We start from the raw sequence: 27,347 nt of genomic DNA, 5'->3' as shown, positions 1-27,347 counted from the left end.
ATATTTTTACTATATATTGGTAGTTTACGTAGATTGCTTATTAATATCAAAAGCTAAGTTGGTATTATTTCATATTACTTTAATAATAATAGTAGATGTTTCTTAATAGTACATACGAGGTTAGTTAACCAATGATGTATAACATTTTGAGTTCTGAAGTCTAGTCAAATTTAAGTGATATTTCCCTCGTGCTTTTTTACATCAAGTTTAAGAGCTATGAGAAATGTTGTTTTAAGAAAATATTTGTATGCTAATTTTAAAATTTTGTGACATTTTCATTCCGTAATTTTTTCTTTCATCTTACAGATATCTATTCTCCAGTCGATAATGATATTGTACACGAAAAGACCAGCTTTAAGAGGGTAAGTTTAATTTGTGTAAGTTGTAACATAAGAGATGTGAAAGGCCTAGTGGAAACAAATGTCATACTTTATTATCGCTAGTAGTGGTATAGGCCTATCCGTAAAATTAAAAGCATCGTTAGTATTCTGTAAAATACGCGTAATTCTTGTAACTTATTGATGCCCAAATTATTAGGTAGTATGTGCGTTTGTGCCAGACATATTCATATTTTCGTGATATATAGGTTTGATTAAAATGAACTTTATGATCTGCACTAGGAATTACCTAAAAAATTAAAAGTGAAATAAAATTATAAACTGTCGATCGTACTTTCGTGTATTTGTAATGCAACCTTTAGTTATACAGTGTTAGTTCTACAAGTACAGCTTACAAGTTATATTACAAATACAAAAAGAGTGCGACTTGTATTTAATTTATTCAACTTTTAATTTTAAGGTAATTCCTTGTGCAGATTATTGACTGCTTTTATTTTAAGCGCGGTTTTTTAGTTAAACTATGCAAGGTGTTAAATTACTGCAAGGTGTAAGTTAAAAATAATAAACACTATTTAGTAATTGAATCAACTATTTCATGATCATAGTATTAGATTGCTTTAACTTCAGCAAGTATTTTGAAATATATTTATATACAATTTTTGAAACATCTTATTGTGGGAATATTACTACTATTTATAGAGTAAAATGTTTCATCTATAAAACTTAACAATGAGACATGACTATGTATTAAGTGTAAAGTACAGTAGTTTTAAAACTTTTTTTTAATGAACTCCACCTTAACCCAGTTATCTTGGTTTGCAGGTCATCTCTGCTGCAATATGCAGTTATTTTTTGTAGCATTTTTTAATGTTCTCAATAATTCTCCTTTTTTTTGTGTGTGAAATGCTTATGGCACCTATAGCAATCTGCTGTGAGATGCAGAACTTTGGAAATCACTGGTATAATATTTAAAGCAGATGCATTCAAATGAAGTCATGTTTTTAATATCAGTCTTTATTTTAGATTTGATTGTTTACTTAACATTAAATTAGCATCTTCTAAATAATTCAATTTTATTAACATTTTTATTGGAAATAATTTATTAAATATTCATGCTAAAAGAAGCTGCTTTTAATTTACCACTTTTTTATTTGACAGGTTATTAGTTCTTTTTGTGAGTGTGTTTATGCAGGTAAAGATATTTGGGCATATTTTGGATTTAATTTTTATGTTGTTTATCTATAGCAAAAAGGCAAAAGGGGTTGTGGTTCTTTGTTGCATAGATTTTTCTGTTAAGAAAATAACAAATATATTATGTAAGATAAATAGGTCCTTGTTACAGTATTGTATGTATTTTAGTTTTCTTAATGCAGTTAAGATAAAAAAATTTTTTTTTGTTTTTTTATAAAATGGTATAAGACTAATTCTTGGTTTGCCAGGCTTGCTGTAATCTAGGCTATAGCACAGGTTGGCCATTTTTGAGGAATTTGTATAGTTTAATTATATTAAAAAGGCTACATAATTATGGCCTTTTACTAAAGGAGCTTTTGAAGTAAAAAGTGTTTGTCTGCAGATACATGTAGCTTTCAACCATTGTACATACAGAAATTCAGTCCAAACATTTCTTTGTAAGAAAGGTGTTCACTTTCAGTAGGAGATACAATCCTATATTTAATTTTGCATTATGTATTAAAAACAATTAGTCTGATAATCATGCATGTAATTTATTTCAGGATTTTTGTTGATTTTTATGCAAATTTTCATAATTTTTATAAATTCAGATATTTTCTAAAAAAAATGTACAAATAAGCAAGGAGACAAAATGCCAACCGTGATGGAACTTACCAAACTAAACCAGTGTTGTTGTGAGTATTTTTAAGCAGTTATACACATGTATTCAATAAATGTTCAAACATTTCTTTAGAACAATTTCATATTTAATTATCCATGTTAAGATTCCTTTCTAACTTTAATTTTCCATTATTCAAACTCAGTTTGTCAATGCTCCTAACAAGTTTAACATTATGGGTTTTCCTGTGGTCAGAGGTTAAAGTGCATGTCATGTTTGTAAACTTCAATTCAAAATTTTATTGAACTGTTATTTTATGAATCTATATCAATAAATTTGGTACCAAGTTATGGATTATAATTAAAATTTTAGCATTATACATTAGCTGACTTCTTAATTTAAAATTAACTATTGAAACAAAATTCCTAAATATTGATTTTTGTGTGTCATGTTGAATGTAGCTTTGGTTCGAATTAGGGGTTGTTGATGTCTGAACACTAAGTTTGTAAGTTCTTATGAATTATAAACTTGTTATCAATATTGACAAGCTAGAATATAAAATAAGAACTTCCTGTCTTTCCTCATTTACTGAGAAGAGGCTGTATTTAACAAATAAAATATAGTAGCCTCACTTACCTTTTTCATTTTTGGCAGTAGTTGCTTATGTATACCTGCTTTACTGTATCATTTGTTTACCACCATTTCAAAATTTCCCACATGTGGTTTCCTCAGTCTATTCAAAGTATTTATTTCCTAAGTTTAGTCATTTGTTTCCAATCTCAGAAAGAATGGCTAAGAAAAATTTGGATGTGAAAAACATTTTTAAACACAAATAAAGTTTAGTTATAAAACTTGATAAATTACAGTGAAATTCTGTGGTATTGGTGGAGTAACTTGTTTTGTTATTTCAAAATGCATATATAAAAACCTGTAATGTTCTACATCCTCCACATGCAAATTTTGGCAAGACTTACTATGCAAGGGAGTACAAACTCCTTTACATTTGTAAGTAGTAAGAAATCTTTATTTCTTTATTTACTGTTCTATATTTTAAGAAAATTAACTTAAACCTATGTGTGTTAAATATTATTCAAATGCATAGTTATTTCTGTTTTTTAAAAATTACTGAATTAAAGAAACCTTCTCCATAGATCTAGCATTTTGTAATACCTGAATTTCAAACTTACCAATAATACTGTCCAGATTGTTGGTATAAATAATTAGATAATAAAAAACAAATGTACCAAAACAATCTCTGTCTGAAAATCCCATTACTCACATTTTATTTACTGTAAAAATATCAGTCTGTAATATGCCCTGCTGTTTAACTTTTTCACACCAATAAAACTCATTATTATTGTTATAAACTATTATCAAAGGCTTTCATTAAACTTGATAATGAATATTCCATGTAAAATAATAAATAATTTTCAGTCTGGTTAGATTGTGAGATCAAAAATTAAACAATAGTCAAAATGGTTTTCTCAGATAACTTCTTCATTTGTAATCTACTTTTCACTCAAATTTAATTTGCACTAGAAACTTGTAGTAGGTGTCACTTTAATACATACTATATAAGGATTGAAAAATGGTATATAAAATTCCTTTAGAAATCAAACAAGGAAAGTTGCCTCCTTAACAGTTTTACTTTTGAACTTGGGAATAAAAAATCTCACCCCCAAAAAGGTTGCTATGGATAGAACAGTGTCTCTGCTTCTCATCCATAAAGTAACATTAGGCTAGTAGTATTTTTTTGTTGTTAAAAAAAGAAACATTTAAAGAAACTGATTCTATTCTGAAAAAAAAAATGGGTAATACTCAGATGTCACCACCCATAAATAACGGAAGGAAATCCTTAATTTATGCAAGACGATTATGTGGAACTGCATCTAACTTTATTCAGATACAAACTATACCACTTCTGTAGATTTCTAATCTTGCAATATTTTTAAGATCTTTATTTCAGTCCTTTGTAGCCTCTTCTGAAAGGTGAAATAAAACTTGAGCATTGAACACTGTAGCATTTCTTAATGGATATTTAAGATTTGTCTCTTTTTTTTTTTTTTTACCCTTAGTTTTGTAACAATTTTTATATCTTGGTGTATAAATTGTGATGTAAAAGTCTCCAGATTCTTTCAACATATTTGTAATTTCAATCCAGTGTACAAGAAATGAACTTCCCCTTGTGTAGAACACAGTGTCTTTATTCTTAGTTTTAGGTTTATCTGAGATCATTAAAGTTTTAATGCACTAATGGAGAGGAAAGAGACTTGAAATTGGGTTTGAGAAATGAAAATACTCTTATGACATTTTGTGTCCTTAATTGTCAATACTGGCTTGAAATTTTACTTTATCATACAAAGATAATGCTAAAAAAGTCAAATTTGTAGAATGAAAACATATATGAACAGGCCATTAGTGGTACACGCAAGCTGTTTATGAAAGTCATTTTTGTTTGACTGGTCTCCTGGTATCATTACAAGGGCCTTTGCTATGTAAAATTGAGAAAAAGTTTTCACTATCCAAGATAAAGTCCAGTTTATGTACCAATGATTGAAATTGTACTGGTTGTTGTGTTGGCCAACACAACCCTACTGAAGTAACAACCTATCTTTAGATGAGGAAGTTTATCATCAGTCAAGGTACAAGTGTATATTGAGGGTAAACAGCTGCTGTTTGAGTGTTCTGATGATCTAAAGACTTAGTTAACCAAAGCTTTGATTTTGTTGAGTGAACGTACACAACAAAAGAAAGCATTATAGTTTGGAAATTTATAAGTTAGAAACTCTGTACATCAGTTGGACTGTGAAGAAAGTTTTCATGAAATTCACCAGAATGTCTTCAGAAGTAGTCATGCTTGCTTTTGAAAATTCTCTTGTTTTTGAACTTTTTTCAATGGGAGAAAGGGTTAAAATCTGCAACCTCTCTTCATAGCAATTATTTGTAAATAAGTTTTTCTTTAATTTCTATAATTTCAATCATTTGCAGCTCATTAATTTTTTGCCTAACAACATTAGTTTTTTTCAGTGGAGTGTTAGACAGAAGCATATTTCTGGTTGTTATTATGAGCTTGTGCTTTCTTCAGGCTTTTGAGATGTGCTTAATTTTCCTGAAAAGTTAAAATTGTTGCAACACCAAATTAAATAAGCTTTAAAGGCTCATTATACTGGACATGAGTGAATAACTTGCAAGTAATGCAGTCAGATGGGAGTATTCATACCAACAGTAAGCAGTGTTGCATTGAGAAAATTTCACTTCACAAAAATATAACCTGTCTCTCTCTCTCTCCCCTATATATATATAATTTTTTCTCCTCATGAGACTTGAAAGAAACCAATAAAAACAAACAAACTCAGATTATGATGTTGATGATAAAGATGGTTATGAAGTATTGCTTACTAACAGAAACTTAATAATAATGCTGCATTTTGAAATATCTTAAGTTTGTTTTTGATTTTCTCACAAAGCTACTTGAGGGCTATTTGCACTAGTCATCCCTAATTTAGCAATATAAGACTAGAGGGAAGACAGCTAGTCATCACCACCTACAACCAACTCTTGCGCTACTCTTTTACCAATGAATAGTGGGATTGACTGAAAGGGCGAGCATGTTTGGTGAGACGGGGTTTCGAACCTGTAACCCTCAGACTATGAGTCAAAAGCAGTAACCCATCTGGCCATGCCGGGCCATTTAAAAAAGTTAATAAACACAGAGAATCAAAAAAGGAATTTGTACACTAATACAATTGAGATTATGGTGAGTTGTGTACATATAACAATTTTTTTAAAAAATAATTTGAGGAAAATATCAATTTAAATATACATAGTTGCTATATCAGAGCTCTTGCTATCAAAACACACGTTGATTTGTGATGGAACAGCTCAACTCTTAGTTTGTTCAATAGAAATGCAAATTTATTTCTTGTCTTTTGAAACATTACCAGTACATGTTTGGTGTGGATTGACAGTTGATGACATAGCCTGTGTTGCTCATATCCAGTGTAGATGAGCCTTAAAGGTAGATTAATAGAGACAAACTCTTTGTATTATTTCACTATTTTTTTTATTTCTTTTCCTACAGGACTGTCCTTCAACAATGCCAGTACTGTACAGACGTCAACAATGGAAACATAAGACTGTATGAAACCTTCTGTGATTAAGAGAAATTGAAGTGTCAGATGATGATGACTTTTCCTATAATTCAGAAAAACATCAGGCACAAATGAACCCAGACAAACGGTTTCAGTGTTGTATATCACACAGTTTCTCTATTGGGATATTAGGTGGTGTAATAAACTGCTAAAAACAAAATTAAAGGAACAAGTATGTATTTCAGTATATTTTTGTCATAACTAAATTTATGTATGAAAAGCATATCCGTTTGTCTACAAGTGAATTTTTTAAGCGTGTGAGTGAAGTTTGAAGCAACTCAAACAAAACTCCTCTTGATCAAGAAGAATACAACTCATGGTATCCTATATAAGTCTGTTACATGAAACTATGCATTTCTCATTAATTCTCGAAACAAACACCAACACGGATTTTTTTCAGCTTGTTTTGTCGGTGTGTACTTTCATCTTGTGTACATAATTAGTCAGGCACCATCTGACAGAGAACAAAGTGGGCAGGGTGGTTCATATGCTGGAGGATGGCGAGACCCAAAGGAGGGTGGCACAGCTCTTTGTTGTGCCACCAAGCGTTATCAGTCGACTTTGGCAACGCTACTAGGAGATGAACTCTTATGGCAGAAGACCAGGTCAAGGCCATCATCACTGCACAACAGCCAGAGAGGACTGCTACATCGTGACTACTGCTCTGTGGGATAGGTTAGTTATAGCTCGGTCATTGCGAAATGACCTTCAGCATTTCACTGGAACCTTTGTGTTGACCCACACAGTTTGCAGTCGTCTGCAGGAAGGATGCTTTAGGGCCAGATGGCCTGCAAGAGGTGTTATTCTGACAGCACCACACCATGCTGCCAGATTGGAGTTTGCTCATCAGCACCTGGACTGAGAATTTCGTCAATGGGCCGCCGTGCTGTATACAGATGAGAGCAGGTTCACTGTGTCTTGTGATGATGGATGCGAGAGAGTGTGGGTATGCCAATGAGAGTGATTTTCTGCCTGTGATATTGTACAAGTTGACACTTATGGAGGAGGTTCTGTAATGATCTGGGCAGGCATATGCTTTGGTGGCTGCATGGACTTACTCGGACTCAACAGGGGTGCTCTGAACGCACAATGATATAGAGATGAAATTCTGGAACCCGTTGTGAGGCCTTTTGCTAGTGCTGTTGGTGATGGGTTCATTCTCATGTAGGTTAACATGTGAGACTATGTTGCCAAACTGTGTATGGACTTCCTTGATGAGGAAGGAATAGAGACTTTTGAGTGGCCTACCAGATCTCCAGATTTAAATCTGATTGAACATTGTTGGGATACGTTGTTGAGGCATGTTAGTGAATGCCAGCACCCTCATCAGAAAGTACAGGAACTCTGACAAGCTCTCGTAGATGAGTAGGCTGCCGTACCCCAAGATAACGTCGATAGACTGATTCCAAGTGTGCCAAATCAGTGTCAGGAGTGTGTCTCAGCCCATGGAGGACACACTAGATATTGAAGGTTTCAAACATTTCTTGAATAAATGCATGTAAACTATTTAAAGTATTGTTTTGTATGGGATGTCAGTTTTGGTGATATTGGTCATTTTCAAAAATTTTATTTCTCCATATTTTACTGTTCATCACACATTAAAAAATGGATACAGATGGAACTGAAATGAGGTGAATCACCTAAAAAAACATTTGGAACACTGAGATAAATTATACAAGAACATATACTTGTTCCTTTAATTTTTTTGAGCAGTTTATTTTTTATTGTGTGGTAGAAGATGTGGAAACTTATTTTCAGCTGACTGCATTGGACCTTCTGGTGTTCCCTCCCAAAAAGATGCAGTGTATGGGAATTTGCCCAAAAAGTAGTGTTTCTTTGTGGGAACTGTTAGTTGGCCAGAAGAAATAAATAGAATGTTTGAAATAATTTTAAGCAGGAGTGTGTATTCAAGAGTTAAACAGACAGCTACTTGCTGACTTGAGGACAACAGTAGTAAGGTTTAGAAGTTATGAATCTGTTCTACTGTATGAAAATTGTAGTGAACTGTACTTGGGAGCACAGACCATCAACATGGTTACCTTACCTTTATGGGGTAAACCTTTTTTCATGTTTTTTTTTTTGTTAAACTAGCGATGTGAACCTTTAATAATGTTCTAAAACCAGGTGTTTGGTATTCAACTGTGCTATAACAGTGTTTGGTAGTTTTTGACAAATCTAAAAGTTTATTTTCCTTTGTGTTGCATGAATTATTTACTTGGAAGAAACTTGAGCTACTTTCCTTCAGTTTTGTCTAGTTTTGATTATATCATCTGATTTCAATAAAAAAAATTAAGTTATTTGCAGGTTGTTATTAGCTGAATATTATGTTGTTTTTTAATACAGTGAGTAATTATTTTTTTCATGAGAAGCAGAGACATCTTTACATGTTTGTTTTTGGGTTGAGCTTAAGGTCAAGGATCAAAAATTTTGTTGTGATAACATAAAGTTTTTGTTTTCCAAGTGTTTTATATACCATTTTTGAATTTGTATGCAATTTCTACTGAGATGATTCCTAGAACAAGAAAGTTTTAAGAGATATGTTAACTTAGAATAAGGAAAGTCACCTATTGATATAACTTTAGCTCCTCCATAACTTTTAATTTTTGACTAGGTCAAGCTGAAAATTTTATTTTTTGACTGTATCTAGGCTGGATGTAAATTGGCTGGATTGGAGGGTTTTTATTCAAAGTTTTGAGAATAACTGTCATGGAGGATTGATTCAAGTGTAAAATATCCAGTGTTGGTAATGTTTCCATTTGTGGCATAATTAACCATTATTTATTTTTCATTGTTATTGATGTCTAGTAGACCTATGTAAATATCAAGTGGGATATTTTGTCTTTGTTTTGCATCAGCCCAAATGTACTTTCATCAATTCTTGATACATATTTTTCATGAGCATTTGACTTGTTTCTTACAAGTTTATCAACAGGTTTGTTACCTATTTATCAATATGGTTCTTTTGAGAAATTTTGAAAACCTTTTTAAAGTAAAAAATTGTAATTTTTTTAAATCAAGCTTTTATAATATCAATGTATAATACAGTAATAATAATCAGTTTTCAGTGCTAATTGCAAAAATTCATGGAACTTTGGTGGGTCATATATTACAAGAGGGTTATGTTAATGACTTTCCTTTAACAAATACGTCCTTCATTTTACTTCCATATTTTTAGCTTCAATATCTTATAAAACTGAAGATCAAACCATTAATTTTACTACTTAACACTAAATGCAATACACTATATACTTATAAACAGTAAAGGAAACTATATACTTGTAGTTTTACCATGCAACATAATACAAAAGAAAAACAATTTAATACAAAACAAGTACAATATGCAGCCACACACATGTATCTAAAACCCATTAACAAAAAATAAATATAAGAAACAAAATTGATGACCTACACCATTTAGGTCAACAGAGTAAGTAAATCAAAGGACACAAGATAAAATTTTTCAACAAAGATCATTTACCCATTTCAGAACAGAGTGCTCAAACATGCTATGCAAAAGTGGAATAACACATAAATGAAATTATTTGTGATGAATTACACATGCCAAAAATAAACCTATCAGAATTAAGATATTGGAATATTGAGGTGATGTCTTTTTGTCAGGTGAGTCAGTTTTGATAGAATTAAATTTGTGTAATTACTACTGTACATCAATAACCTTGGGAATTATTTGTATTTTATATAACTTGCCTACTTCTCAAGCAAACATGTGAATCTAGCACATGCAAGGTGGCATGTTCTGTGAAGTTCTCTCCATATAACTAGATTATATGAATTATTCTCTCAAAATATTTAGTGATGTCTTTGTTGCTTGTTATGAGTAATGTTCTGTGTTATGAGGTACCTCTTGGCTTAAAACTGTCCACTGCCCCATGGTTTACTGTATATGCTGGTGCACCCTGTTTTTCCTGATAGAGTAACAGCTTTCAATGATGGAAATTGTCCACTAGTACCACATCCAGTCCTCTCTGTTCTGAACCAGAATTTGGGTTATGTTACTCTTACTAGCAGCAACCAAGGAGTCTTGTGTAGATCTTTCCAAGTGGTCTCAGATTTATCAGTCTGTGGCTTGAGATGGTTGTCTTTGTGCTTAACTGTAAACAAACTGTCATCAGTCTTTCAGTAACTTAACCATTCATGGATGATAGTAATGTTATATGGGAGTCATGAAACTACTGATTTTTATTTTAAGATTTATGAAATAATTATTATTATGCTTTGACAGGATTAAATTATTGTTATTACTACTGTACATCAGTACACACTTGGGAAACACACTTCCTTTGTAGCTTCTATAATTTGCATACTTCCCAAGCAAATAGATGTGAATCTGGCAAATGTAGGATGACATGGTCTGTAAAGTTCTCTCCATGTAACTAGATTATAAGAGTGATTGTCTCAAAATGTTTGGCGATGTTTAACATCTGAAGACTCGTCTAGTGGGTCTGAAGGCAAGGATTGTAATACCCCCTTTTTCACTGATATTTCATTTGCTGTAACATACTAACTATCTGATTAAGATATAGTCCTACAATGTAGTATGTACATTATATCTAATGTCACTTGATATCTTAGAACCAAGGGTTGCAAAGAACTTTCCAGACATTTGTTATTCATCCTAATGATTGTCTTAACTTAGTAATCAAGTGAAAATCATGAAATGTAATGGATGCATTGAACTGTGACCATCATTTGATAGGTCAAAAGCAAGGTTTGCCACCTCCTTTCAACTACTGGGTACTCAACTTAGTGGTTTTTGTGAGTTTTGAGTGGTAACACAATGTCCCTTGTTACCACTCAACCAAGGAGTCTTGTGTAGATCTCTTGATGAGGTCTCAGACTCATCAATTTAAGTTGACAACCCTCAGTCATTCTCACTTTTTACTTTATGCCAAGAATGACCCTTATTGGTAAGGTTTGATCCACTTGTCTGGTTACTATAGGTATTGACAGGTCTTCCACATTCTGCAGTTGTATACTGATTAATAATTAAAAGCATTTCTTTGAGTTTGTTCAGACATGAGACCAAGTTAGGGGCAGTACAAATACTAACAAAAGAGTAAACTGCAATAAATACTTTGGTCATACTACTGAAATGTTTCCATCATATTTACTTGTGGTATTATCAGTTAAACTGATTTCCTTTTAAGTGTTAGATAATATGCTTGCTTATGGGGTGATTGAGCAGAAAATTTGTGAAGCAACTTGATTTTGAAAATTGAGTTTTAAGCTGTGTGAGAAATAGGGAGACTGGATATGTATGATATGAAGTTAAACAATCTTTATTAAAAACAAAATAAAAAAGAATTGTACATATTTATGTAAACAAATGGACAGTTGCCTCTTCTGGTGTAATGAATTGATTGGCAGCTTTCTTTTTCTGAAAACAGACATCTGTCAAACACTTTGATAACAATCAGTGATGTCGAAAACCCACTTGTTGAGATATTTATATGCAAAAACGGCTCGTTTGGGTTGAGAAAATATTTTACATAGAAGAGCGAACAACGTTTCGACCTTCTTCGGTCATCGTCGTGAACCTGACGATGAACATCCACTTAAACCCTGAGTTGCTTTGGTAGCATTGAAACTGTTTTCAGTTTTACATTCAGCTGAAAGGCTCTGATTTGCCAGAACACACAAAAGAAGAGATACACCAGTATAAACAAGTTCATCTCAACAATGCAGTAACACAGTGGTATGCTGTTTATAAATGATGCAGTTAAAAAGTACCAGAACTTGTTGGCTACAGATGATACATCTTTATCTGAAGTGTGCTTCCTGTAAGTTAATATGTTTGTTGATTTGAAGGATAACTTGGATTCAAATGAATCTTGACCTTCTTTCTTTACTAAGTCATATCTCTCTAGGAAAAACTGATCTAACACCCCACCTCTGGAGCTGTTTTACTTTTCATAATTGGTGGTACAACTTAGTCTTTACTAGTTTTCTGTGGATGTCAGCCATTGCTTGTTTTTTACTTTTCTGCTGTTGCCTGGAAACACATTTTCTCTCTTTCCTGTTGCATAATATAATATTGTGTTTGTTTGTTTTTTCATGCCCATCCATCACAGTTTAAAGAGATACTGTTTAGCATTTTCAGAACACTACAAATGGATATCAAACTGCTACTTCAGTGGTTTAGTTATAATAAGTCATGGGAAGTCATGCAAACCTGTTAGTATTTAAAATGGCTGCATCATAATAGTTAGTGGTGGTTGATTGCAATGATAGAATTTTGAGTGAAGCTTAAGCCTTTTGAAATGTGGAACCTCAAAAGCATATTCTCTCTACCATATGCTCTTTGCCATCCTTAGAATTTTCTCTCCAGGTCAATAAAGTATCAAATAACACAGAAAAAAGCATGTGTCTTGAAAACAAATTTCTAACCACATTATCCAAATCTACTGATCGTAACTTATTTTTTATATTCCCCAGTGAAGTGGATCTAACAGGTAAGTTACTACTACTAAAAACCATTTCATGGCTTACAATGTTTATAGTACTAAAAATCTAGATTCTGCATAGAAAAAATACTTTGTTTCCTGCCTCCCAGTGGTACAGGGATATGTTCACAGACTTATATGACAAGAAACCAGGATTCAATACCTATGGTGGGTAAAGCACAGATAGCCCTTTGTGTAGCTTTGTGTATGATACCAAAACAAACACATTTTGTTTCTTTGCAATTGGCTATTTTTATTTATTTTTGTTAGATGGAAAGCTATTACAGTTTGACCAAGAACTATCAGGTCATCCCTTAAGTAATGTCCAATTTTAGGTTCAGAAAAAGAGAAAGGATTTCAAATGTTCTAAATGTTATTTAATCAACAATGTATGTTCCATTATTATTAATCACTTCCTGCCAATGATTCACAATCTTCTGAATGCTACTTCTATAACATTCTTGGGGTTTGGAGGAAAAGAATGTAGAGTGGGTAGTTTTGACATCTTCATGTATTCCAAGCTCTTTTTCCATCAAGATAGTTCTGCAAACTTTAGAAAATGGGCAAGGTTTGGAGAATAAGGAGAATGAAGTTTTTCCCAGTCTAGCTCTTCAATCTTTAGAGATGTGATCCTTGCTCTATGGGGCCGTGCATTAACCTGGTGTAACACAACACCTTTACGATTAATCAAAGAGGGCCTCTTTTCTTTCAGTTCAACATTCAAGTGCTCTAACTGTTAACAATAGAAGTCTGATGTGATCGTTACATTGAGTGGCAGCAACTAAAAGTGGATCACATCAACAATATCCCACTAAACGCTTAATAAGACTTTCCTAGTGTGAAGGTCCATTTTGAGCTGTGCTTTAGCCAGTTTATCTGCACTGAACCATTGTCTGCAGCACATAACATTTTTATAATATATCCATTTTTCATCTCCAGTGACTAATCTGTCCAAAAAAGGTGAGTTACGCTCACAACAGTGCAGAGAAGTGCAAATGTCCACTCTTGTTCTAAGGTTGGCTTCTGTGAAATCATGGGGACCCATTTTCCAAGTTTTGACACCTTTTTAAGCTGTTGCAGATGACTGTGAACTGTTGAATGGGTTGAATTAAGCTTCTGTGCTAGTTCTTCAATTGTTACAGCACAATCTTCAAAAATGCATCTAGTAACAAGTCATCATTAAACTCAACAGGACGACCTGAACAAGGCGCATTACTGAAGTTGTTGTCACCTGATCTGAACTTCTGAAACCACCTTCAACATTTTTTTTTTATTGAGAGACTCTTCACCACAAACACCTAGAATGTTTCATGTAGTTTTTGCTGCACTATTGCCTTTTTTAAACTCATAAAGCATTATATGCCTAATGTGCTCCTCAAACACATCCATCTTCATAAGGGTTTATTTGATTAATGATTTGAAAAAGTGGAGTTGGGTTAGTTTCTTTTATTTGCCTGAACATTTTTATACACATCCTACTACATATTTTAGTCATTAAAGCATTCTACAAAGACAGATGCACTTTTTGTATTAAATTTTCGGACATTACTTACGCGATGATCTGATAGTTATATTGAGTACCATATAACAATTATGTTCTCTGCTTGAACAACCAAAAATACCAAATTATTCAGACATGTATCATTAATAGAAAGAAGTATTAGTTTCGATTTTTCTATCTTACGTATAATTAATGTGTTATTTAAGTTTATATCTATGTGCTACAAACGCATGAGTTTACCAACAAAAGCTGTTGAGAAAGTTCACGTACTTTTTCTGTTCTTTATACACGAACATAGTAAAAGTTCATGAAATGTATAATTAATCAAGACTGTTTTACGTGTAATTAATGCAAGTTTAGGACTTTTTATATTATAAAAAAATATTTTTAATTTAAAATTTAAATCTTATTGCTACCAACGCATACAGTTGTTTCTAAGGTTAAGCTTTTTAAAATTAACTTGTAACTCCCTTGCTTTACATCTATATTTTTAAATGCAATATTGGAAATAATTATGGAAAACAGTGAGGATATAAAGGTATACAACATAAATACTATTCGTTTGTGTGTGTGTGTGTGTGTGTGTGTGAGAGAGAGAGAGAGAAAAAAAACCTGCATTGGAGTACAGTCGCGTATTGATAATTTACACGCCAGCCAATCAGCTCGAAAGAACTACGTGAGGTAATCATGCCAAATCCAGTTATGTTAGCGTTTGTTCACTAATGTTTCCATAAATGAAATACCGTTTGACAAGCATGTAGAAATCAGTGTTTTGGCTTGTCAGTGTACTCCTTGCGACAAATTGCAGCAGGAGTACATGTTTAAGTAGGAGTAGTGTGCAAGACTGGAAAGACCATGCATAACTGGAATTATTAATAATAGAAATGCTCTAGGTAAAAAACGAAGGTTTTCAAAGGGTATGTTTTTTTAATTAGGTAAATGATGTCAACTAGAGTACAGGTTCTGCCAGTGACCTTAATATAAATACAAGTGTGAATTATGGAGAGTAATATAGGATGTTTGGAACAATATTCTACAATCATTCAGTGATAAACACTTGAGTAAAAAAACAACAAACGGCGTACATACAAAACATTGCCATTGTATAGCTTACTCGTTTGTCTTTTGGGACCCGGCATGGCCAGGTGGAATACGGCGTTTGACTCGTAATCTGAGGGTCGCGGGTTCGAATCCAGGTCACACCAAACATACTCGCCCTTTCAGCTGTAGGGGCGTTGTTATGTTACGGTCAATCCCACTATTCGATGGTACAAGAGTATCCCAAGAGTTGGCGGTGAGTGGTGATAACTAGCTGCCTTCCCGCTAGTCTTACACTGCTAAATTAGGGACGGCTAGCGCAGATAGCCCTCGTATAGCCTTACGCGAAATTCAAAAAACAAAAAAAAACAAACGCTTGTCTTTTGTACTTGATGTGATAATGCTTGACGTCTTTAATAAATGTAGTTACCGAACACTGGTTTTTTATAACTCCTGTATATGTGTTTCCTTAATTACTTCGATTACTGTACAGGGTTTTCTGTAAGTCCCTACCCATTCATATGTTGTGTCCAAACAACGTTATAATACTAATGATGAGTTGAATGCAGCTGTTACCGCGGCATTTGTAACAATAACCCTGCTATGTTGAGGAAAATGCATCGCAGAACATGTCGCATAATATTATGCAGCGAGAATGAGGAACAGCATACATACACACTAGATACATAAGATGTATGGATGGGTAGGGATTTACGGGCCACCCTGTATATATTTGTACAATGCAGTATATTCAGAAATCTGATGATATCCAATTCCGAAAAAGTACAGTATATTTTAATGTGATATATTTATCAGTGCATTTATTTTAATTATTTTGTTATCCATCCTATAGTTATTTTTTCAGTCGTTCTTTATATCTATGTTTCGATTTAAATGTATCATATATATACCCATGCAGCCCACTATTATTTCCCACCTACCAGTTTTTTATTGCTGTTAACTGAGAACAATTACCATAAAGGAGATTAATTAGTTGCAAATACATTTAAACTCTAATATAAAACAGTTTTTACCAGACGTATCAAGTTGCTGTTAGCTTTCAACCAATATTAGTTATTTTGCGTTGATTCATAGAATATGTAGCTACTGTGTATCGTGCCATCTGCACCTGTTGGCGTGCTAAACGACCTCGCTGCAAACTGATAATGTTATTTTAAGCAGTAAAGGGAACATACAGTGTACTGAATGTTCTGTCGTTAATTAGCAAGACTAGATTCCGTGTTTGTGGTTTCTAATTGTGTTAACATTATCATCCAATGAACACCGCCAGCCCTCCCGGGCAGTAGTTGGTTCAGTTGAAGCGAGAAATTGATGTCAACATACAGTAGTGTTTAATATATGCAACTTATGCTTCTCCATGGAAGGGTTAACGGAAGTAAAGTGGAGATGAAGATAAAATGTATTAAACAGAGACGGTTGAGGAGGAAAGAGGGGGGACATCGCGGTGTGCATTTAGCATGAGCAAAAGTGATTAATAAGAAACGTCGTTTTGATTCACTTACTTCTTGGATGACAACGTATACCGTCATCCATGTGTGAGCTTTTGTAATTAAACTGTATTAATCATTTGATTTAAGACTCCTTCTCGTGATAAGACACATGGTTGTGAATTAAGATGTATGTGATAAAACTGCTTTGTATTGGTTTTCCTGTTTTTTGATGGAATTAGGCACATTCGTATGGTTTATCAACTCCTAATATGTTACTGCAGTGCGGACTTAGTATGTATATGATGCTATATAAAACACTGTATAATAGAGACTTGTTCATTTGAAACAAACTGGTGTGAAGGAAAAGTTGGAAAAATTAGGGTTTTAATTTTTTACTATGAAGGGTAATTCATATGTGTGGCGTTTTGATGTGTACGTTCAGTTTTGTGCTTTTTGATTGTTTGGATTTGGTGATTTCCGATTTAATACGTAAGCTTTTTTTTGTCCAAAACATAAATTCAGTAGCAAATCTAGGTTAGTTAAAATGATTGTTCAATGTATTATTATCCACCAATCACGTTGCAAATAAAATTTATCGCTGGGATTGCTTCTTGAAAGTTAATTCTGTTTGAATAAACGTAAAATAAAAGCTGCTATTTGTGTATACATATAAATGTGTAGATTTTTTGTTGTACTTTCCTCTTACTAGGACCCGGCATTTCCAGGTGGCTAAGGCACTCAATCCGAGGGTCACAGGTTCGAATATCCATGACACCAAATATGCTCGCCCTTACAGCCGTGGGGCTTTATAAGTGACGGTCAATCCCACAATTCGTTGGTAAAAGAGTAGTCCAAGAGTTGGCGGTGGGTGGTGATGAGTAGCTGCCTTCCCTCTACTCTTACACTGCTAAATTAGGGACGGTTAGCGCAGATAGTTAGAAATAAGGCAAGTTAACAACATTCTTGATAGTTTTTAATGTGAAAACTACACAGACCTAGAAATATATATATATATTTAAGTATATATTTCGTTAGAACAATAAAGTAGAAAACGCACGAGATGCTTGCACACCACGTGTTTATCATCTGCATGTTGTAAAGAACTACTGTAATGAAAAGCTATAGAATTAATTACAAAACTTCATGAATCACTGCTCATGTTTGGATCATTTTTAAGGTTAAAATTTGCGACTTAAATATTATATGTGTGAATTACTAAATAGGGTGCCTGGCTTCAACTCTGACTATATAAGGTTTGAGCTGCGATATACGGCTGAACAAATCGTACATTTTTAACGGGATAGGGGGTATGATCGTTACAGTTAGTCCTGCTATTCCGATAAGAATCAGCAGTTCTGAATTGGGGATAGCTATATCGTAAACTTTGTCTTTAACCTGGTTGTTTGATATCTGTGATACTTAATGTTCTGTTCAATTTGAAAACACCAAGATGTTCCTTGTGCCATTATGATATCTACTTGTCTTTTATTAACAAAGTTTGGTAATTATGGGCAAAACTGTATTAACAGTACGTTTTCACTGCTATAGCTAGGAACCCGAGCTCGTTGTAAATTATAACTTACACATGAATGTACTCGGGACAGCATCATGTTTCTGTTCATTTTTGATTAACAGTGGTCTGTGTATTATGTCTGCATTACGATATAGTAGACGTCAGATTGAATTAAGTAGATATAAGCATGAAGATTATAACGTTAATAGTTGATTTGATTTTCTTTGAAATTCTCAAATAATCTTTCATTGCACTTTAGGAACACGTCAGATTGAATTAAGTAGATATAAGCATGAAGATTATAACGTTAATAGTTGATTTGATTTTCTTTGAAATTCTCAAATAATCTTTCATTGCACTTTAGGAACACATGTTATTAGAGCATAATAAGTTACCTTCTTAAGACTTGTAAGTAGTTATATAGGTGAAACATAATAGATACTGATATTAAAATCAGCTTAAATATTTAATACTGAGTTCATGACACTTTTCCCCTTTAAAGGTTCAATCCCTGCGATGGGCATAGCGCTGGCAGTCCATTGTGCAGCATTATTGGGCGCTTGTAACGTTAAAAATCAGGATTTGATATCTGTGGTTGGAAAATAGTTAAATTGTTATGTAGCTTTGCGCTGAACAACAAACTGATAAACATGCATTTACTCTTAAATGGGAAACAGTGAAAAAAGAAATCATGCTTGCCAATCGATTGATGCTATAAAATAAGAATACCTTATGTTTGAATGAGCAACAAAAGATCTAGTGCATAGATTCGTGATTAGGATATATGTCTCATATAATAATAATAATAATAAAGACTTTCACATTAGAAACGTTCAGATGGGTAACTTCTATGGACATGGATCCCCGCTAGTATAGCGGTATGTCTGCGAATATACAACATTAAATCAGGGGTTCGATTCCCCTCGGTGGGTTCAGCAGGTCGCCCTATATGGCTTTGCTATAAGAAAACGCACACGCCCTGTGGAGATAGAGCATTGAAGTTTAATAAGTTGAAGAGTTTGAAAACATGAATAGCAGATAATTTTTGCAATTTATTCAAATTTCTATTGTCTTCAAGTTAGCAATTCATGTTTCAGAATAGGAACAAATAGGTCGTTGATGCTGGGAGAAAGATAAAAAATGTATACTAGAAACAGATGATGTAAAGATAGTAGATATTTTGTTGTTATTCAGATAGCTGAGTTTACGCTGCACGACATGACGCATTATAGAAGTACATTTTACATTTATGGTCATTTTGCCAACACATGTTGGAATAGGCCAGTATATTTGAGTCATTCAAAACCATAAATCCCGCATGTTAGCTAATATGTTTATACGCACGTGTGTCATTTTGAAATGACGTGTGCAGCGTGTGGGGAGTATTTATTTCTTGGGCATATATTTGAAGTATTACGGCAATAAAGGTGATATATATTTCTTTTCTGTATCGGTATGGCCAGGGGGTTAAGGCATTCAACTCGCAATACGCGAGTCGCTGGTTCGAATCCCTGTCACATCAAATATGCTCGCCCTTTCAGCCATGGGGGGCGTTATGATGTACGATCAATCATATTATTCGTAGGTAAAAGAGTAGCCCAAGAGTTGGCGGTGGGTTATGATGACTAGCTGCCTTCCCTCTAGTCTTACACTGCTAAATAAGGGACGGCTAGCGCAGATACCTCTCGTGTAGCTTTGCCCGAAATTCAAAACAAACCAAACTATATCGATACATCTGTGATCATAAAGTTGAAGGATAAAATGTTTATGGAGTTTAATTCTATATTACTCAGGTAAGTGTTGTTAATATGCACAGTATGCATACACATGCTAAACACCCTATTTCTGTAATGTAAAAATATATATAGTTATAGTGCAGCTGTTTATGATACTTAACGTTTTCAACATAATCTATCTTCATTTGATAAAGCATTAACATTTTTGGCTTAAAGTAGTCGCATGCAATGATTTTTGTTGATTAGTTGTAATTGGAAATCCGAAGCCGTATTGTTACTATCAGGTTTTGTTTGTTTGCCCGGATTCTTTACAATAGGTGTTTTCGATTTGTTGACGATAAATTTCAGTAATAAATAAACAACAACATAGAGTACTTGTTTTGGAATGTTAAAACAAATAAAATGTATATACAAATGTATGTTGACTTTTCATTGGATACTTGTGAATTGTATGTGAACACCTCTGCAATTATTTAAGCTGTTGTTCCAGATTTCATTTTTTTTCTTTCCATTTTTTCTGTGGGTCATGCTTTTTTAACCCACCTAGCATTAGCTCTGCACAATATGTGTTGACTTTTGGTCTCACAACGCAGAATTCCTCTTTCAAACATTCTGTGTATGGGCCTGCCAATTATTTTGGATTGTTTTCTAAAGAAGGATTTGTTTGCCCTAATCGTAAAAATGCTAAGGTTTTTAATTATCTTAGAGCAATAAAAATGTTAGAATAATAAACACAGAACGTTGAAATTGTTACACAACAATATTTTTAATTCACGCTGTTCTATGACCTTTAAAATATGGACTCAAATGTTTCAACGTTTACTATACTAAGAATGTACAATACATTAGTGATATATTTATTCAGTCTTAGGTCACGTGACCTGTGCGTAAGTTCACATTTCTGCATGACTGTCAGAGGAGGACCTGTCACATTTTACACAGGTATTTATCGGATCTTCGTCTCTATTTAATAACATGATTTCTTTTTAAAACTTTATTTCTTATTTCACAAGCAACGTTTGAAAACTAGTAGACTCAGTCAGTAAGGGGCCCGGCATGACCAAGCGTGTTACGACGTGCGACTCGTAATCTGAGGGTCGCGGGTTCGCATCCCCGTCGCGCCAAACATGCTCGCCCTTTCAGCCGTGGGGGCGTTATAATGTTACGGTCAATCCCACTATTCGTTGGTTAGCCCAAAGGTTGGCGGTGGGTGGTGATGACTAGCTGCCTTCCCTCTAGTCTTACACTACTAAATTAGGGACGGCTAGCACAGATAGTCCTCGAGTAACTTTGTGCGAAATTCAAAAACAAACAAACAGTCAGTAAGAACGCCTGCGTATGTAAACTGAGCCTAAACCTTTTTATGTTTTGTTTTGAACAGTATATTTTAATTTCAACATTTTTTTTTACCGGTACACTTCTATTTGCTGTTTCATAAAGATTGTTATGTAATATTAGCTTTTGTTGACTGTATACTAATGTCATTATTTAACATTTAAATGCTTAGATGAAATATCTCGGTATGCTTATGAAAAACATTGAACTTCCGAGAAAACAATGCATAAAATATTAAAAGTGCCTGCTTACTTGTTCAACGAGAATAATTATTACGTGTATTAATCCGCCATATATAATTCCTTCAGTAATTGTACGTTTATATTTTATTGGTTTTGAGTGTGAAACCTGCTGATGTAGAAGTAAACTGGAGGACTTGTAAAGCTAAAATGTGGGGTCCAACATCTTTCATGACCACAGCGAAGATAGTCCATCGTGCAGTTTTACGTTATAAACGTTCCCCGCTGGGACAGCTACAAGTTTTCGGATTCACAACGCTAAAATCAGGGATGCGATTACCCTCGGTGGACACAGCAGATGGTGCAATGTGGCTTTGCTATAAGAAAAGCACGAACGTTATAAACACATCTTGAGTAGGAAATTAGTTTTCCTTTGAATTATGAAATTGTTATGTGTATCTTTAATTTCATTATTAACTAAATGTTTCATTACCTACTGATGTTTCACTGTTAACTAGATGGTTAATTATTAACTAGACGCTTCACTATTAACTGTATATTTAATTATTAACTGGATGCTTCACTGTTAACTACAGGGTGGCCCGTAAGTCCCTACCCATCCATATATCTTATGTATCAAGTGTATCTGCGTGCTATCCCTCATTCTCGCTGCATAATATTATGCGACGAACTTGTCACAATACGCTCTTCAAGTGTAAATGGGCTTACATCGGCCATATTTCTCTGAAAAATAAGAAACAAATTTATAATACATGCGTAATTGAATATAACATAACATATGGATGGGTAGGGACTTACGGGCCACCCTGTAGATATTTAATTATTAACTAGATGCTTCACTATTAACTACATATTTAATTATTAACTAGATGCTTCACTATTAACTAGATATTTAATTATTAACAAGATATTTAATTAACTAGATGCTTTAGTTAATAGTGAAGCATTTAGTTAATAGTAGATATTTAATTATAAACTAGATGCTTCATTGGTAACTATGTGTTTAATTATTAACTAGATAGTTAATTATTAACAAGATGCTTTAGTTAATAGTGAAGCATCTACTTAATACTAGATATTTAATTGTAAACTAGATGCTTCGCTATTAACTAGATGGCTTTAGTCACTGTTTATATTCTTAACTGCTTTGCGCTTTTACAGAGAATCTGCAATAAGTACGTAAGGCAGAATTTACCACAGAGTAATAACATATTTTGAAATCACAGTTCAGAGAGTTACACTTTCGTGATCTCAGTGTTCAGAGCACGAATACGGATTCATTGTTTGCTTGTTAAAGGCCGCGGAATATCCGATAGATTTCTAACATATTCAATTAATCACTTTTATGATGCGTATATAAAAATGTAATATTTTAGCAGTACTACTACTAATGTTCTTGGTGGAGACACTTATCTAATGATGTCCTAAATCTACCTTGACAAGGGATGAAGAAAATACAACATCTATATGGGTATTAACATTTTTACTAATAATGCAGAGAACAGTGTTCAGGTTAACAAATCTGAAGATGACTTAGAAAGGTTGAAACGTTGTTTTCTGCATTGTTAGTAAAAGTGGTAATACCCATACCAGTTTCTCGTCATCAAGAAAATATAACATCGTTCTCGTATATATATATATAGGAGTAATAATCCGTATGTTATTGATCCGTACATGTTCACTACAGGCTAAATGATCTTTTTCAGTCGTTGATACCGCATGAGAGTGAATACAGCACCGAATTCTTGTAACAAAAACCTTCTCGACAAAATGTGTCTCTAGAAGGTACCAGTAGAATCATCTGCCGGTAGATGTGTGTGTATGTGCTAGAAGTGATGCCACTTTTCAGACCGAGCTTTCAATCGCGCTCGACTTTTAATCTGAGGGTCGCATATTCGAATCGGTGTCGCAGCAAACATGCTCGCCCTCGCAGTCATGGGAGCATTATAATGTTTCGATCAATCCTATTATTTATTGGTAAAAAAGTAGCCCAAGAGTTGTCGGTGGTTGGTAATGACTAGTTGCCTTCCCTTAGTCCTGCACTGCAAAGTTAGGGACGGCTAGCGCAGGTAGCCCACGTGTAACTTTGCCCGAAATTGAAAAACAAACAAACCTTCAAACGCAAACTTGTTTCAACTGTGTTAACAAAGACTACACATCGGAATGTATCATCGTGTCAGACACCACACGTGTGTATGTGTGATTCACTTAAGAAGAGTTATAAGTACAACTTTGAAGTTAAACCGTGAAGCTCATCCTCATAAATGGCGTTTGTCTGTTTTTCGTTTGCAGTGTGTATCTGTGTTACAAATAGATACATTGTCCCAGTAATTTATATATACACACACACATACGTATTGGACACGAGTTGTTTTGTATGTGTATGTATTATTTTTCTATCCATATATCTGCCACAGAATCTTTCTATTGTAGGGAAAGTTGTCTTGGTATTTTTTGACAATTAATGAAAAGCAAAGTATCGTAATAGAACTAATATATATATAGATGCATATATATATGTGTGTGTGTGTACTAAACAGATAGATCAAATTAAAAATGGCGAAGTTGTTGTAGGATCGGTAATTAAACCCAACCATGTTTCTCTGACTCTTGTTGTTTTTGTTTTCATGAGGAACATCTTCTGTCAGAACTTTACACTTTTGTACAATATGTAAATGTAGATGAAATAAAAGAGGGTTAGGATTGTTTAGTTTATATTATTTATAACTTTTAATCAAAGTCGACGAACTATGTCGTTCAGAAATGAAACACTTTAAAATATCGTACATTATTTATAACTTTTAATCAAAGTCGACGAACTATGTCGTTCAGAAATGAAACACTTTAAAATATCGTACACATCAATGAATACAATGTGTAACAAATTATATATACTCTACTTCCTGGCATTATTTCGTGGTCCAGATGTTCATTTGTAGGATCGAAAACCGGTGCCGAACATGTTTGTTCTATAACCAGTGGAGATTTTGGAATGTGATGGCTAATCGTGCTATTTTTTGGTAAAATAGAAGCCAAAGAGTTGGCCGTGGGTGTTGTCTTCTGGTTGCATTCCCTCTGTTTAACAGTTCAAAATTAGGATGGCGACAAACAGTCTTAGTACATTTGACATATACATAAACAATCAGATATAGTGTAGAAATGTTACATTTAAATCAAATTCAGACTCGGATATAACAATTAAAATTAACTTCGGAAACTAAAAAAATCTACCTGGTAATGAGTATAGCTAATTAAATGCACTTTTATTATGTTCTTTCTTATAAAAAATTAGGGTCCATCGTTTTATCAGTTAAGCATCCACATGTTAACAATATTTCTTGCGGCAAACTCAAGCGTATCATAGGAGGCTTCGACAACCTAGTTTATTGTATGTTACACATAACTCGCAAGTATTAGGTAAAACGCAATGTGTAAACATGTACGTTGTTTGAAATATTCATTCTTCTCGCTGGATCGTTTATAGTATTTTAAGGTATATTGTTCAACATACTTTATGCAAACGCTTACTAAGAGGCTATATTCCAAGAGCCAGAGATATCAAGACCTTAACGTGAAGCAAGTTCTTTTGACAATGCGGAATGTTATTGGTTATCTTTTTTTTTCCTTTCTTTTCAGCATATAAGAAATGAAATGGATGTAATGAATGATTCAGTGTTGTAGCGTTTCCTTATCACTCACTTTTCTCCTATTCAATCTGTATACGTATGAGCATGCTTACCGTGCGGCTGTTTTCAGGTGAGCATGCGGCATTCGTGGGTGGCGCCGTAATGACTACAAAACAGGAAGAAGAGAAGGAAGAAGTGGGCGACAACGGGACTGAAGAGGATACTCTCTCTCCTGATGAGCTACTGCCCCCTGTCGCTAAACTGGAGAAGTATGTTAGCAGCGATATCGTATTCAACATGTTTGATCTTTGTTTTTTTGAATAAACATGTTTGGCATTTGTCGTTACTCATAAAACTCTGTTTGCTATTGATAAGAAAACTGGTTAGAAAAACCAGTTTTATCTAATAGAAATTCACATAGTAACAAATAAAAGTTTTTACGTTCGGAGAAATAAATAAGCAAAATGGTTTCAGTTTTAAACTAAATAATACTCCTGTAATGTTCAAAAATGTTTCTCGGATTCTCCTGAGAAAATTGAGAGTAAAAAAGTAAAAACAAGCGAAAAAAAGCTTTAAAATGCAAATTGAATATTCAGCTAACGTTATACACATGAAAAATGTGCATTTTAGTTCACTACTGAGCCAAAAACAATAGAAATGTTAGAGTATTCATTTGTATGCCTACTATACATTCAGCAAATGTAAACATGCGCTTATATATCTTGGTTTTAATAATAAATATGCATTCCAAAGAGTTGACTATAGTATTGGACATTCATTTAAATGATTAACCTGCAGACGAATTTCGTAATCTTAGAAATTTGCATTTTCAGCAAAATGAAAAAAAAATCTCAAATGTTTATTCATGAAACTAAGTAACAAGTTAGGCCTAAGCTTTACACCTATACCCTTAATGGGAGGAGCATTTTTCAGTCATTGAAATGTTTGGTTTATCAAAGAATGTATTCATATAAAGTGAAGCTTCCTATGTTGAGGTAGTCATTGATTGATTGGTAAGTCAGGTGACGCTTTAAGAAAGAATATCCCTTATTTTGTAGAAAGGGTTTGTTGTTTTTTTAATTTCGCGCAAAGCTACCCGAGGGCTATCTGCGCTAGATTAGAAGAAAGTTATCGCCACCTCTTGGGCTACTTTGTACCAACGAATAGTGGGATTGACCGTAACATTATAACGCACCCAAGACTGAAAGGGCGAGCATGTTAGATATGACGGGGACTCGAACTCGCGACCCTCGGATTATGAGTCGAGTGCCTTAACCACCTGGCTATGCCGGGCCTCATTGAAAAGAAAAAGATATTAATTCATAACCTTGTACATCAAATATCAAACGTTAGTGTAATAATAAACAATTATAAATATGGAGTGTATTAAATTACTCATGCACGTAGACTAAAACATGTTTATAAAATGAGACCAAACGTTTCATACATAATACGATCTGTTGTTATTATAGTTTATTATATACGTTAATTAGTCATAATCTATAACAAAGCAACAGAAAATAGTTAAATAAAGATAATAGGTGTCTACTAGTTTATTTCCTAAAAAATAGTGACACTTAAAATTAAAATACTAGGTTGTGTTGCTAACATACAATAATGATATAGATACAACAGTGAAACCAGAAGAAAAAAGTATAGTTTAATAAACACAGAACTGACTTACTGAATAATCATTTATTGTATCTCACTTGGACCATTAATATATATGCATAATTCCATGCATGTGTTATAAAAATAAAAGGAATGATACAGTACCTGCTTACTTATATGATGGTGACATTCTTGTCCAATATTCTATATGTCACATCAGTAAAAGATACCAAAACAAATTTTGTGAAGAGTAATTTTACTCAAAAATTCATGGAAGGATAAAATTTTAACGACTTTATGTCTAAACAAAGTATAATTTGCATCACATATCTGTGTGAAACCTGTCGATATTGGAATAAAAAAAAAGCCTTTCTATGTTTTTAATAAGTTTTTTAGAAAACAGAAGCGTTCGACAGGAACCGTCACCCACAGTTTTCATGTGTTTTACACAAAGTTATCTGTTTAGGAAGGTTTCTTAGTTATTCTTTGGTAATAATTTTCATATTGCTGTTTCACGAATCACGTTTACATTTATTACACTAGTAACTAAAAAGCTATACGAAAATCATATGTTGAAATATTGCGAACAATTGC

At 33.5% G+C, this 27,347-nt stretch overlaps 1 long non-coding RNA gene across 3 annotated transcripts; it reads left to right on the top strand.

Moving 5' to 3' along the window:
- Positions 1-25,822, top strand: LOC143249043 (uncharacterized). 3 transcript variants are annotated; one of them, XR_013027423.1, is made up of 3 exons: positions 1-362; positions 2,120-2,203; positions 25,273-25,822. It is a non-coding gene; the product is annotated as an uncharacterized LOC143249043 (long non-coding RNA). The 3 variants fall into 3 exon arrangements; XR_013027405.1 differs by lacking the exon at positions 25,273-25,822 and adding an exon at positions 6,209-8,575 and having other exon boundaries at positions 128-362; XR_013027414.1 differs by lacking the exons at positions 2,120-2,203; positions 25,273-25,822 and adding an exon at positions 6,209-8,575 and having other exon boundaries at positions 140-362.
- Positions 25,823-27,347: the final 1,525 nt, after the last annotated feature.

The sequence above is a fragment of the Tachypleus tridentatus genome, chromosome 1 (genome assembly GCF_004210375.1).
Source record: "Tachypleus tridentatus isolate NWPU-2018 chromosome 1, ASM421037v1, whole genome shotgun sequence".
Classification (NCBI taxonomy): domain Eukaryota; kingdom Metazoa; phylum Arthropoda; class Merostomata; order Xiphosura; family Limulidae; genus Tachypleus; species Tachypleus tridentatus.
Note: the sequence above shows the minus strand (reverse complement) of the source record. Positions and strands in the feature narration are given on the sequence as shown.